Below are 13,720 nucleotides of genomic sequence, written 5' to 3'. Positions count from 1 at the left end.
TGTGACAAATAGAAAATGAATATCATCCAGTTTATAAAGTTCCAGTCAAGTAACACTGTGCCAAGCTTTGTAATGGCTCCATTTCAAGTTTTTTATTGGTCTGTTCAGAAACTTTGTCTCTAAATGTGACTCCAAGCTCAAACCTCCATGTTGACATTGAAAGATATTTCTTTTATACAGGTTCCAGGTATGAAAAATAGTCCCACAGGAAACATTTTATTGAAGCTTCTGGCTCTGGAGAACTCACTAAACTGCCATAAAGAAATAATCACGTTAACATTTAACATCCTTTGTTGAACAGAAAGACTAAAATAAAAACATCATTAATGCTAAATTTGTGGACTCTGATGTGAGACTAGAAGTTGGGAGAAAAACCGTCTAACAGCTGAAGAGTCAAGCAGAAACAAACATTTCACATTACATGTGCAACGACCTGCAGAAACAAAGCTTCAGCTTTTATGCAGGAGAAAAATAGAGCCCTGCTCGGCCGCTAGAAGAAGCTTGTTTCACATCGTTCACAAAGTAGCACAAATATGTAGAACTTACCAGATGAGCTGCCCTTCTTACTGTACAATATGCCACATGTGTCCATCTACATTTCATAGAAGCTGCACTCAGACGCTCATGAAGATGTTCATGTAAGAGGAAATGGATTGCACATCACATTAAATCACATCCATGAACTTCTTCTAATTGTTATCCAGAAATCAGTTATTATACAGATCATTTAGAAGCACACAAGTTTCATGTAAATGTGAGTTTCATCAGACTGAAAGTTCTGCTTCGTCATTGCCGGGCTGTCCAGCTCCAGTCCTCCAAGGCTGAACTTGTGCAGGTTTTAAGAGATTTCCTTCACCAGCACACCTAATTCACTTTAAATGGCTTTTCTCAGCAGCTTGTTTTTAAAGTTCTGCCAAAGCATGTTGAGCCATTAACCTGATTCAGGTGTGCTGCAGCGGAAACATCCAAAACCTGCAGGATAGTGGCCCCTGATGAGCAGCCTGGGAGACCCCGTCTTATTGTAAACTTTATTCCAGTTTGTTGCAAAGCCAGAAGATTCTTTCACTTAGTGGCTCATGTGGATTTTACATCATTGTACAGTAAAAATAAAGGCAGTAAGACTTAATGAACCCTAAAACTTTTCCCAAAACATAAAAACTGCAAACAAACAAAAGAAGAAGTATTTCAAAGTGTTTGTTGGTTGATCCGTTTGAAAAGCAGGCGATAAAATCAAGAGGAAAATAGTGAGCTGTAGATAAATTTAAAAGTGGAATAGTGTCTGACTAAAAAGCTGCAGTGAAGTTCGATTTCAACATTACTTGCAGAAAGCAGCTGAAAATGTGAACCGTTCTTCACATCTATTAACTTCAGTTTGACAAATATGCAGCAGGTTTGTATTTATTGTACAAAATACATAAAAACAAGAGAAAAGAAGAAAAGTTTCACGTTGCTTTGTGTAATTAACTGAACATGAACTTGACCTTAACACAGAAGACTTTGATCCAGACCTGTACACATATTACGCTGGGCTAAAACCAAGGGTCCCGCCCACCGCAGAGCCCCTGTTTTCCTGAAGGTCTCCGTATGAGGTCTGCAGCGCAGCTTCAAGCAGTTAGTGCAGCTGTTTGCAGCGGCAGCTTTGCAGCTTCCTGAATCCTCCTCTTTGTGGAGGAGAGAACCCAGTCGGTGAAGGAGTGTTGGCTCCTGTGGAAAAGGCGAGGATCGTTCCCAGTTTCTGTTCCTTCCTCATCTGGTGGAAAAGGAAGAAAGAAACTGGACAATAAACAGAAAGCAGAACATCTCTTACTATTCTAAACTGACACACAATGACCAGATGCAGCTAAATATTTCAGTTGGAAGAAGAAATGGTCAAATTCCATTGATTTACTTCTGCATGTGTCTCCAGAAAGGAAGAACTTCCTCAGCAGCTTCTGTTGCTGCGAGCTGGAGATGGCAGATAATGAAAAGACTGTCAGCCACATCAGCTGAGAGGCTGCAGGAGACCAGCACAGAAGAGCTGAGCTTGGATTTAGTCCAGCACACCAAGTGTTTTCAGTCCATCTCTGAATCTAAGACAGAGACAGACAGATTGAAGAGGCTTTTATTGGTTTAAAAAGAAAAAAACTCAAATAGAATTCAGTAAAAATGCACAAAAAGACGACATTTACACGTTAAACTGAAAAATATGTGAAAAGTCAGCAGTTGGTTTCTTTAAAAGCTGTGTTGTCCAGACTTTGGTGATCGGCATCTCTGTAGAGCACCAGATTCCCTCATTATTAGATCTCAGTCAAATTCCAGAGCAAAGCCCCACATTTACTCCTCGCTAGAAATTTAACACGTCTTCAGTTTGTTCATAGACACAAAGTTTAAAGAAAGTTCATGAAGAGCTGACGTTACAAAGATTAGTGCTGACTGACAATGTTTAGCTTGTTTCACCAAGAGAGCAGAACATCCCAGAATCCGCTGTGTTGGTCTGATGGACACAACTTTCCATTTCTAGACTTTGTGTATCAGATCTGCATCCAGCTGCTGTCCAGCTGCAGTTTGGCTGAAATCAGTCTGTTGCCACATGCCGTCAGAAACTCTAGGCTGGAAAACATCAAGTACAATGTAGAAAAGTTTCAAGTAAACAGTCCTTAAAAAACACAACAACAACAAACTTATTAATGCTCAACACGCAGCTCCAATAAAACAGCGACACATCTGCTTGTTTTCCATCCTTCATGAGGACATGACTCAGCAGGTCTACCGTCAATAACATGAGTCAGCAGGAATTTACCACATGTACTTTATTAATTACTACATGAATCATGAAGGTAAATCCATGTCAGTAGTCAGTACAGCACGTTTACACATTGATAGAAACAACAATGACATATAAGTGCAGACCTGACATCAGCTGACAGCTTCCCTCCAAAGGCGTCTCTTATTGGTTCAGGAACTCCGTTGGTCCCAGATTTCTGGAATTCAGATCCGTTCAGTTCATGCCCTCATTCAGCAGCTTCTGCTTTGTGCCACGTTTGATGACAGAACAGCTGGATGTCCCGGAAGAAGGACGACGTCCTTGTTTCCAGTATCATGATCCTGATTTTAGCCTGAAAATAGAACACATTCATTTTATAGTTAATATTTGATGTTTGTAGAAAGTTCCCACAGTTGTTAAATGTTAAATAAATCATGCAAACCTTCACTAACTAAATCAAACTCTAGCCAGTGTAAATGCTTTGAGACGTCCTCATGTTGCCGTGGTTACGGACGGAGCAAACGGCCGCTAGTTGTGTTAAACACACACTAAGCTCCAACAGTGATGTGACTGGACTGATGGAAGCAGTTTCCAGAACTCTTTATCTGAACTGACAGAAACATGTTTGATAAAACTCAGCCTAAAAGAAAAGTCACTTTTCTTTGTGTTTTACTAAAAGACTAAAAATAAAAGAGCAGCTTCATTTTACCAGCTTTATTTTTATCCCATCAGCTTGTGAATAAACTAATTATGTAATGTGTGATCCAGATAAGTGGTGGAAAGACGACTGTAACAGCTGCTCTGGTGAGGAGAGTGTGTTATTAAAATAGTCCCATTAACTGGGGCAGGAAGAATGGAGCAGACCCCCAACTGGACCGGGTCTAGAGTCTGCAGGTTATTAGGTGTGAACGCAGCCTCCAGCAAAGAAAGACTTTCTGTCCTCTGACAACATGTCATACAACACGTTATTCCCCAGCTGCCACTGCTGATGCTTCTATGACTCTCAGAAGTGTGTTTCTCTTTAATGGGAGCAGCAGCACAGCCTGCAGCTACATGAGCAAACACACACTACAGGACGGACTTAGTCCACTGGAACTAACACTTGGAGATTCTATTCACATTTTATTTTCACCTTTTCCTCGGTCGGGACGTCCAGCTGCCAAAGTGTTTGTGAGTCTTGTGTCTTAAAGACCGTGGCGACCCTCCGGTCCAGGTCTTGAGTACATGCCTGGACTGCTGAGGCTTTAGGTCTGAAGAGTTCTCTCATCTGATGCTGGACCCGGTCTGAGTTTTATTAGGGACGGATGAACCGTCCTCTGCTGCTCAAGAGACCAACACAACCATGTCATGATGAAAGATTTCTGAAACCACTGCGTCTCATTTCTTCCATCCATGTCAGGCGGGAACTAGAGACGACCTGCACCTGCTTCTCAGCCAATCACAGCGCAGCATAAACTGCCTGCCTTTTCCACCAAACTCCTTCCGTTTCCACCATATCTTTCCTCACACACACACACACTCTTCTTCTACATACATGTTCTATTCTTACATGCAGATATTACCGTATTAACTACGTCCACTGAATTAGAGAAAATAAATGAAAGAGGGAAAGAAAATGTGAGCATGTGAGAGTAAGAATATATGTACAGTATGTGAGAGAGAAAATGTGTGTATGTGTGAATAAAACTGTGTGTGTGTGAGGATGAATTATGGCCTATACAGCTCCTCATACCTGTCTGTCCACTTCTACCTCACCTGTCTAGTTTCCTCCTGTCAGCAGCATCTTTTCATCTCCTCCATCATGTCCTCACTGAGGAGTCTCATATTAAAGTAGAAGCAGGTCAAAGTGGTGATTGGTCTCTTAGAGGCTGGGGGTGAAAGCTTCTCACACACAAGGAGCTCAGACATTTCATTCATTTCCCTCATGTTTGATGAAGCTGCTTAAAAACAGTCAGATGTAGAGGAGAAGGGATTAGATGGAGACAGAAGCCAAACCTGACCCCCCTCCTCCTTTCAGAGTGGAGCCTATTGGAGAGCGATGGCTGAGACCAGGTCTGAGAAAGTGTGTGTGTGTGTTTTCATTGGATTCATCACTTTCAAAGTCAGCATCAAAGTGTCAATAGATCAACACCTGAATCTGGATTGGTTCTGTTCTCTCCATCAGATTCCTGGAAAGTCAATGGAAGCAAACACGGTGAACAGGAAGCTCCACCTGTCTGACAACAACAGGAAGTTTCCATTAGTGGACGTCCCTCAGTCATGTCCTGATCATCCAGACAGATGTGATGGCGCCCTCTTCAGGTTCTGTGTGGAAATGTTCTGACTGCTCGCTGTTACTGGGATGTTAGTGGAGAGGAGACGTTTGTCAGTGAGTTCCAGAGGAACCAGAAGGAGAGGAACCAGTAAAGACGGCGTGTTGGGAGGAAATGAATCCTCATGGAGTCTGAGCTGCTCTCATCGTCATGGTTACGCTGTCTCTCACAATAACAGATGAACAGCATGTCCTCCTCCTCCGTCTCCAGCAGTAGCAGCGTATGTGGAGCGTCCTGCTGGAACTCTGTCCTTCTACAGAGTCTCCTCTGACTCTGATCTTCCTCCACATCTTCATCAGCACCTTCATCATCCTCTGCTTCCTGGGTTTGGCTTCTTGTTCAGCTTGTTTTCTTCCTCAGTGTTTGTGTTGTGTAAAGAGTTTGATCCTGTCAGACATTATTAACCAGAGTTCAGTCTGGAAGCGTCTGTCTTCTTCAGAAACAGCCTTTCAGATTCACGTATGAAACTCTTCTAGATGATTCCTTGGATGTTTCCTGTTTTCCCTCCTTTAAAGATAGAAGCTGGGATTCTTCCAGGATCAACTGGACATGGTTTGTGTTTAGTTCTTGTCAGTTTCACTTCATGATGCTGGAAATGAAAATCCTCCCAGTGTGTCGCTCTGTTTGCCTCTTTCTGTCCTTCATTTGACTTTTTCACTCTTTCACATGTTGAATTAGAGATTTTTTCACATCAGAAATAGTTTCTGAAACAAAAAGTCGAATGTTCAGTTTTCCCATTCTGCCTCCAGATGTTTGACTTTGGATTAAATTCTTCAAACTCCACATTTCAAATAAACTTTCATGAATCTGTTTTCAGTCAGCAGGTGAATTTTAAATGTTTGAGCTGAAAACTTTCACTGTTTCATTTAAATGTAGTTTATCAGCTTCACTCAGCTTCATGTTTCTTTAAATGAAGATTTTGATGGTTTTATTTGAACATTCCTGACTTTCTCACAGGGATAATTGAAGGTTGGAGCTTCTAACTCACCTGGCAGTAAAAGCTGAACCTGCATGAACCATCAGGGAATTTAAAGATGGAAAAGCAGCTCATTTGTGCACATTGAAATAATTCAGACCTTTAAGGCCTTTGTGAAGTATTGATGCATGTAGCGGCTCAAACAGGGAGAGCAGCTGCTAATCCTGCCATCACCTCAACCAGAGTTTACACTTCAGAGCTAAACTAGAAACTTCTGTCATTTCTACACAATCAAGCCAACAGTGATGCTGAAGCAGAAGAGCTCATTTCTGACAAACCTTTACACGGAAAAGAAGCAGCGACACTAAACCAGCAGAGGAAGTCTGAGGAAACCTTTTAGAAACACTCAGCTTCTAAAATCAGCTTCAACATGAATCACTGATGGGATTAAAAGATGTTTCCATCAGCAGCAGGAACAACAGTTTCCTGCACTTTGTTCTGATTCTAGCTGCCATTTTATCATAGAAAGAAGAGCCAGCAGGACCTGAGACTGGACTCATGAGACTGGACCGCTGTAGCCATGCACACACAGCTGGATGATGCAGATGTTAGAGGGAACGATGGAGACTCAGAGGAGAAAAAGCTTTGATCCTCTGAGTTCAGAGCTCATCTCATGGCTGTTTGAAGGCTCATCATGATCTAAAGTTGGACTTAAACCTGAATCCGAGTTCAGTGTGAACAGTTCTAATGATGCTCAGATGATGCATTAATCCCAGCAGGAAAAACATCTGGAACGTTCTGGCCTTTCCATCAGATTCTTTCCTTCTATCAACATGTTGGTGCTTGTGTTGTGATGATGTCGTTTCAGACTGGAAACTTCTGGAAACTGCATCATGAAGATTCTTGTGTTCAAACTGGAACAAAGACGTGACAATAAACACATTTCATTCTCCTCCACTTCCTGTGTATGAGCGTGACGGCCAGCCACACATGCTAATATCTCCACCTCACCACCAGTAGATTTCCACTTTCATTGTCATGTTGGCAGAAGTCTAAACACGATACACACTATTTCACACACCTCTTTCCTTCCTTTCATTCCTCATACCTACAATATTGAACACACCTTCACGCTGTGAGGTCAGATTATGTTCGTATTCATGTGTTTCTTTTCTTTCAGGTACCTGGGTTCAGTCTCTCCTTCCTGGTGCAGCAAAGGCCTGGTCCAGGTCTGAGGACTGATAAACTACTGCAGCTTCATTGGATTCCACCACAACCCCCCTATGACACTGCAGAGTCATTGGGGGGGTTTGGGTTCATTTTGAGGTTGGTTCAAAATGTAGTAGCCATTTTATTTCCCCTCTTTGTGTTTACTTTGGCTTTTCTAAACTGGAGGAAGACGAGGAACTTTCCAGGGATAAATACATAAAAGCAACATATGGAGGCAAACACATGGCAGAAGCAGCAAATATGCAAGTTTGATGCCAAAAAGCCCAAAAAAGTGGAAGTGAAGATCTAAATGAAGAAAAATAAAAACTTCTCAGTTTACTTTCTGCTTCCAAAAAGGCTCTAAAATCTACTTTCACATCCCGCAGCCGTTGCAGGGATTTCACTAAATATTTATTGTAGCTGGACATAGAATTTCACCTTAAACCAGATAATCTGAAGTTTTACATTTTTATTTCCAGTGTAAAATCCACCTTTATAAAAAGATAAAAACCAATGATTTCTCCCTCCAAAGTCATTTCTAAAGCATCTGTGACCTGGTCCCAATGACATCAGCTCAGTTTAGCTTTACAATGGTGGAAATACGCCTTCAGACAGTCTAGTGCTGCTTCATTCTGATCACATGTTCAAAGCGAACTCACTTGAAATTCCATCAAATGAAGCACAGAGCTAAAAGAAAACAGAGACGTCTGTTTGAGGCCATGAGGAGGTGGACAACTTTCCAGCAGCTGCTTTTATGTGTGAATCAAACACTTCAGGCTACTTTGTTAGCATGTATTCCTTCAGGCTGCCCACACACACATCTGAGTCTATTTAGTGGAAATACAAGTCTACTTTTCTTCAAGGCCTCAATACTGTGTCAAAGATTCCCACCGATATAAAATCCCCTGCAGGTACTATCGTCTCCCAGAGAAGGCCCCGTGGTCAAACCTCAGCTATGTGGAAGTTTCCTCTTCACTTTGCCCATGTGGGCTTTTCCCAGGATCTCTGCTTTCTTCCCAAAGTCCAGAAACCTGCATGGTAGGTTTGCTGCTTCCAGACTGGATGTTTTAATGTGGGCATGTTTGCTTTTTAACTGTTTTTACCAACTGCAGCTGGAAGCTCCAGGCCACCATGACTGTAAAGCAGAATACTGATGTTTAACCCGTTCACACTTTGTTTCAACATGGCCTCCAAAAACCAGAGCTTAAGACAAATTTAATACTTCACCTTTTTATCACAAGCTACATGAAAATAAAAGCTGGTTAAATGTGTCTTGTTGGTTTTTCAGCGTTCTCTCATCAGTTGTAATAAACATGTAATAAATGTGTTAAAGCAGCGAGTGTGAAAGGGAGACGGCAGCTTTGCATCAGGCTGGAACGTGCTCATAATGACGGATCAAAGCTGGAAACATCACTGACAACTTGCACCATGCAGGAATTTACTGGAAACATTTTAACTGCACATAGAAACATGCAGTTTAATAACTAATTCATCTGAGCTGAAACTGAGTCTAAATACAAGTTTTTATGACGTCTTTGAGCTGAATGGATCCACTGATTTCAGCATCAACTTTTCACTCAGCATTTCTTCACAGGGAAAAGTAAAACATGTACAGGCCGTCTGAAAACATACTTCTACCTGGATATAAGCAATAATCCCTGTTTACTGGTCAGAATGATGCATGCTGGGAAAAACATGACCGTGGCTGGACTAAAGTGAGGCAACCTGAAATATAAAAACATGTCAGAGTTCTTTAAAGGAAGCTTCAAAACTGAGCTTAAAGGTGCAGCGTGGAACAAAAACAAAGGTCACTGACAGAAAATGTCACATATCATCAGAAACTGCTTCTATTGGCATCTAAACACTTTACTAAAATAACATGCTTTATTCTTTTACAATGAGACGTTTATATCTACGTGGCGTACGTCCACAGACGTGCAGCTGCCACATTTGTGCCACCATTTTTACTACGGTGTCTCTGAACGGACAAACTGTGTGAAGTGAGAACTCTCTCAGCTTTAAAACTGCAGTAGCGGCTTTGTTTGATAGGGGCAGGAGCAGCGTTTGGGATAAGTAAGCTCTTAAAAGCACCATAGAAGAAGACAGTCCACATGTAGACAGTGTGGAAGTAGCTACTGTAGTGCAGTCAACGCTGCACCTGAGGCCACCAGAAACACCTGACCTGGACAGCACCAAGAGAGTCAACAATGACGTCTATTGTTCACAATAAACCTGTTCTCTGATGTTCTCCAGGTTCTGTCCAGACAGGTCCTTCTTCTAGTGGTCCTGGTCTCTTGGTGGTCTTGGTGTCAGAACTCTTTCTGGGTCTGCTGCAGCTGGACGTTACAGGTAGATGTGATGGATCAGGCCGACCCAGAGTTTCTTTCCATCACACATAAAGAGAGTTCACACTCTAAACATGAAAGCTGAACATTTGTTCTTTTAAATAAAGAAATAAATAAATCTTTATTTGTATAGCACTTTTAACAAACAAGGTTTACAAAGTGCTGAACAGCACACAGCAAAGTAAGGTAATAAAACCAACAAAGAAAAGACACATGCATGAGTACATTTCCACAGACAAATAGAAGTCTGACAATAAATAAGTCAGAAATAAAGTAAATAAGTAAATAAAAAGGTTATAAAAAGGCCAGTGGATAAAAGTGTGTTTTAAGAAGTGACTTAAAGATGAAACTGATGGTGCCAGCCTTATCTCCTCAGGCAGGTCGTTCCAGAGTCGAGGGGCTCGAAGCCAAAAAGCTGGGTCACCTCTGGTCTTGAGTTTGGACCCTGGCACAGCTAAAAGGGACCTGCCTGAGGATCTAAGGCTGCGGGGAGGCTCGTAGGGTGTCAGTAACTCTGTCATGTAGCCGGGTGCCAGACCTAAACAAGCTTTAAAAGTAATCAGTAAAACCTTCAAATCAATTCTAAAACGTACAGGGAGCCAGTGCAGCGAGGCTAAAACAGGGTCATATGTTGTCTTCTGCTAAAACCAGTGAGAAGCCGAGCTGCTGCCTTTTCAACAAGATGGAGGCGAGAGAGGATTTATTGTCAAGACCGGAGAGTAGGGAGCTGCAGTAGTCGAGTCTGGAGAAAATGAGAGCATTGATAACTTTTTCTAAATCGGGCCGGGAGAGGACAGGTTTGATTTTACTGATGGTGCGGAGGTGAAGGAAACAGGACTGGGTGACTTTTTTCATGTGAAGATGAAAATTAAGACTGGAATCAAGTATAACACCCAGGTTTCTGGCAGAGGGGGTGATGTTAGAGGAGAGAGGACCAAGACTGTCTTCAATATGGGCGGTGGAGTGAGGAGGGTTGATGAAGATCATTTCAGATTTAGAACTGTTGACTTGTAGAAAGTTTTGTGCCGTCCAACTGTTCACATGGTTGAAACACTCTAACACAGCAGCTCGGCTTCCAGTGTCTTTGAAAGAAATTAGAAAAAATAAATCACAAATAAAAGTCCAGCAAACAAAGAACTGAACACTTTTCCACAAGTCGTCCCGATCCTGGAAAACCCTGATTATAAACACGGATCCTAATTAAATACACAGAACACTAATGAAGTACATTAACTGGCCATAAAATATCTGCTATCTGGACGTTTCCTGGTCATGTTGACTGGGAATAAATAATTCTCTACATGTATTTATTTACCACCCAGAAGGGACATTTTAAATGGAAATAAAAGCTAACAATCCTTTACTCTCAAACATGTTTATGGATCCATACGCTCTTTAGTGTTTACTTTTAGGTGTATTGAGGACTGGAGCGTCCTGGGACAGAAGTAAACAGCCAGAACCCAGTCCTCAGTGGAGAACTGCTCCAGTCTGACACAGCTGCCCAGAATGAAGGAGATCAGGAGCTTATATAGAGGAGTCTTCCTGACTGGCCAATCACAGAGACAACGGAGCTGCTGGCGACCAATCCTGGAAGAGGGCGGAGCTGCAGACACAGGATCAGCAGCCAATCACCTGCAAGCACTGGCACAGTCCATTTACTAACTGCTTCATGAACATGGTGGTATCATCTGCTCGCTGGGTGATTGCTGGCTGTTTGCCTCAAACATTAAGTTTCCCAAAGTCTACATGTTTGTAAGGGTCTTTTCAAAAAGCCCGACTATGTGTAGGGCTGGGCCATGTGGCCTATAACTGATATCAAGATTTGTTTTTTTCGCTTTAGCGATACATAATATATATCTTGATGTTTTAAATCTCTAAAACAGTAGTTCCCAATCTGGGATCTGGGACCTCCCCCAAAGAGCACAAGGGGTCCCTGTTAATAGTGTCTAATAAGCCAATATGAGCTGGAACGCAGGTGTATGACACTTAAATAAAATATTCATTCATTCATTTATGAATAAATGAAACCCAGTGTTTCCCTGATCATTATATTAGGGGGCGCCCCAACCCTCCAACATCAACCCCGACCAAAGAAAATCTATTTTATTTTCTATAATTACTCATTTAATAACTTGTATATTTTTACATGGAATTATTTTAATGTGTATTCAAATATTATTTTATTATTTAGGTTTTTTCTATTTTCCACCAGATCCCATAGATAGATAGATAGATAGATAGATAGATAGATAGATAGATAGATAGATAGATAGATAGATAGATAGATAGATAGATAGATAGATAGATAGATAGATAGATAGATAGATAGAAACACAGCTTTATAATAAGTATTCGTCTTTGAAGAGACTGTGTCAGAAACTGCAACTATTCAGGAGGAGAAACCAACTTGGAAGACGTGGCTGCATTCCTGCAAGAGGAAACAGCCGGTAATGGACAGATGCAAGGGTATCGATGGCTACACCTGCGTGCAATACAGAGAGGATATGTGGTAACACAAGACACAGTAAGACAGCTGATCAAGCTGTTCGACCCTGAAGACGTTGAACTCAGGCGGGCACGGCACCTGAGACGCAGGCATCACCACAACAAAGGCCCAACGCTCTATGGCATGTGGATTCTTATGATAAACTGAAGCCATATGGCACTGCCATTAACGGGTGCATTGACGGTTTCAGTCGCTATGTTGTGTGGATGGAAGCCTACAGAACAAACAACCACCCCAAAGTAATTGTGGACTATTTCATTACTTCCATTGAGCGCTTGAGAGGACGTCCAGAGCGACTACGTGCTGACAGAGGTACTGAGAACGGCCACATCGAGAACATGATGGTCTTTTTGTGCAGGAATCAAGCAGATAGTTTAGCAAGAGACAAAGTTTCCTCTACGGCTGCAGTACTGCAAACCAGCGGATGGAGTCGTGGTGGAGAATCCTGAGGAAACAAAGTGCACCACTTTGGATAAACCTTTTCCAAACTCTCCAAGGTGATGGACGTTTCTCTGGTGACTTCTTAGATAAAAGTCTTATCCAATTCTGCTTCATAAATCTAGTTCAGGTAAGTCTCCAGACATCTGTCCTCTTATTCTTCTATAGCTTACTGTCTGTCATGACTGCCCCATGGCCAAAACACACGAATCAACATTTTAAAGGTAAAACCTAGTTTACAGAATAACAATGGGAATAGCAGCTAAATGCACGATGCTCTTCATGTGGTAATGATATAATAATGATGCACAAAGAAAAACAAAACTGAAACATTTTTCTATGAAATAGAATTAAAGAGTAAAACTGTGATGCTGAGAGGAGCGAGCAATCTTACTAAGCAAGTGAAAACTACATTTTGACAATAAAAGCTTTGGCAGTTTGAGTGGCAAAAGAAAAAGAGCATTTTGACCATAAACATGTTTCTACCTGTACGCGGGTCAGCACCTTGGAGAGCAGCGAATCGCAAAGTCCTGTCACCGTCAATTTTAACTTCATGTCTTTGTTCCGTGGCTTTATTACAAAAAATCCCACATCAGTTGGTTTTACGCAGCAACGGTTGGATTGTGTGTGTGTAATGCAAACATTGGTTCATATAAAAAGTTTTTTGTTTGTTTGTTTTTATGCAGGATGAACTTGATGAATTCACACAAGATAAGAGCAAAGTCCGGCCATGGTGTTATTGGAGGTCGCCCTGTTCTCATGTACACACTTCCCGAGATGTATGGTGCCGAGGACAGCATGAAACCCTGTGACATGGTGGAGTTGGCCCTTTGCAAGCAAGAGTGTTCACCCAAAGGCCAAAACCCATGTGATGAAAGTGTGTTTGAGCTCTGCTGTCTTTTAATGCAGGAAAAGGGATGGATGCTCCTACAGATGCATCTTCTGCTGCTGAACTGTACACCTTATTAAGAAGTGAAATTATGATGAATATCTAAGGCTGGACAACTGTACCTGAGCTCTGGAGGAACACTAATGCAGACTTCATCATATAAGACTCCATACAGGCCACATAATTAAAGCAGTATTCAAACAGACTGGATAAATGTGATGCTGTAAGATTCTATAACAAACTTATACAAAAAAAAAAAAAGTAGTGCTGGGCAACCATTAAAATGTTTAATCCCGATTAATCGCATTGTTACGTGCAAAATGTCTCTTTCCTTTAAAAGAAGGCCTACGGTTATATAAAGA

At 41.6% G+C, this 13,720-nt stretch overlaps 2 long non-coding RNA genes across 5 annotated transcripts; one reads left to right on the top strand and one right to left on the bottom strand.

Moving 5' to 3' along the window:
• Positions 1 to 1,962: 1,962 nt before the first annotated feature.
• On the bottom strand, positions 1,963 to 4,806 carry LOC121636035. Of its 4 annotated transcripts, none has more exons than XR_006009583.1 (4): positions 3,876 to 4,806; positions 2,890 to 3,095; positions 2,418 to 2,589; positions 1,963 to 2,069 (listed from the first exon to the last, which is right to left on the bottom strand). It is a non-coding gene; the product is annotated as an uncharacterized LOC121636035 (long non-coding RNA). The 4 variants fall into 4 exon arrangements; XR_006009584.1 differs by having other exon boundaries at positions 2,437 to 2,589; XR_006009582.1 differs by lacking the exon at positions 1,963 to 2,069 and having other exon boundaries at positions 2,272 to 2,589; positions 3,863 to 4,806.
• A 189-nt stretch (positions 4,807 to 4,995) lies between these two features.
• On the top strand, positions 4,996 to 13,255 carry LOC121636038. The gene is made up of 3 exons (XR_006009587.1): positions 4,996 to 5,607; positions 7,152 to 7,297; positions 13,156 to 13,255. It is a non-coding gene; the product is annotated as an uncharacterized LOC121636038 (long non-coding RNA).
• The last annotated feature ends 465 nt before the right edge of the window (positions 13,256 to 13,720 follow it).

The sequence above is a fragment of the Melanotaenia boesemani genome (genome assembly GCF_017639745.1).
Source record: "Melanotaenia boesemani isolate fMelBoe1 chromosome 2 unlocalized genomic scaffold, fMelBoe1.pri SUPER_2_unloc_1, whole genome shotgun sequence".
In the NCBI taxonomy this organism is placed as follows: domain Eukaryota; kingdom Metazoa; phylum Chordata; class Actinopteri; order Atheriniformes; family Melanotaeniidae; genus Melanotaenia; species Melanotaenia boesemani.
Note: the sequence above shows the minus strand (reverse complement) of the source record. Positions and strands in the feature narration are given on the sequence as shown.